We start from the raw sequence: 1,401 nt of genomic DNA, 5'->3' as shown, positions 1-1,401 counted from the left end.
ATCAAATAACTAAGTGAAATCAGGCTTTTAAGAGATTATTTTGACAAAATAATATTCATCACTTACTTGGTAGCCAAGACTTGACATTAGTTTTCTATCAAATGACAGGGCACCTTCAGGCATGATTCAGGTTGCCTTAACTAATTATACAAATACTGTTATCCATAGCCTTTATGTGAATTAAACCATGATAGTAAGATTTTACGAATACCTAAACAAATAACACTTTTATTTGCAAATATAAGACTAAACATTTTACAATATCTTAAAAGTAAAAGAACTAAAAAGATTTGTCTAAGATTTCTCTAAACATGTCAGTGGAAAAAATGCCTGTCTGCTCAACAGCATCCCATAAAAATGGTAGTTGTTAAACAGACTATAGAGGGGTAATACACTAGAGACATCTATGGGAATCAAAACTGGCTTGCTTCGTTCGCCTGTTTTCTTTGACGCCTCGTCCACGCTCGTCACCCCATCGTCGCCTCGTCTGCATACTTTCCTTTCCTATTCCTTGATGTAGGAATGCCAAACACACATTATTACTCTGCCGTGTACAAATGGAAATACGGTAGAACTAGCATTCTTATTTTTACATGTTGATGGGCAAAGATGGAAGGTTATCCACTACCAAAATATCGTCCAGCAACACGGAAATAAGTGAAGATTTATATTTTTATAGATCATTAACAGCAGCAATTTATTCACATGATAAAAACAAAGTACAGCTTCAGGACTGTTTTGCTCTAATTTATTGTTCTCTCTGTGCACAAGAACATATCAAATACACAAGTTTACCGTTAAAAAGCTGAAAACGGAATTAAAGAAAATATGTAGGGCCATGGCTACACTTTCGTATTTTTAGGGATATACTCAAATAAACCTGTTTAGTCAATTTACACAAAATAAATCATTTTTGTACCTAAATTACAGCTATACAATAGTGATCTAAAATTCATATAAACGTATAGATAACTTCATATGCATTTGCAAAATAACAATTTAAAGAAAAAAATTGACCAAAAGAAAGAAAGATAATATATACCAAACGAATAGAAATCGATGTAAAGATTTCCTTTTTGTTGTTCGTTTCCTTCTGGTGCGTAATTTTTTTTTTATCCTTTTACTGACATTTCCATCCATTTCTTCGCCTATTATTGCTGGCTGATATGCTTTCACACACATAACTGACTGCCGTAAATTTGTTTCCCGACCTCGATCGCGCGTAATACTGGATTGGTGAGGAGTAGACAAGAATATACTCATTCTTTTTGGTGAAATATGTCATATTTCGGCACATTTGTTTTGTAATTTTCGGAATATATATGATTTCGTTATACTGAAGGTTAGTCTAACAAGCGAGAAGAAGCTCCAAACAGTATGATGTGTAGTTCAGAATCGGCC

The sequence above is a fragment of the Penaeus monodon genome, chromosome 29 (assembly GCF_015228065.2).
Source record: "Penaeus monodon isolate SGIC_2016 chromosome 29, NSTDA_Pmon_1, whole genome shotgun sequence".
Lineage (NCBI taxonomy): Eukaryota > Metazoa > Arthropoda > Malacostraca > Decapoda > Penaeidae > Penaeus > Penaeus monodon.
Note: the sequence above shows the minus strand (reverse complement) of the source record.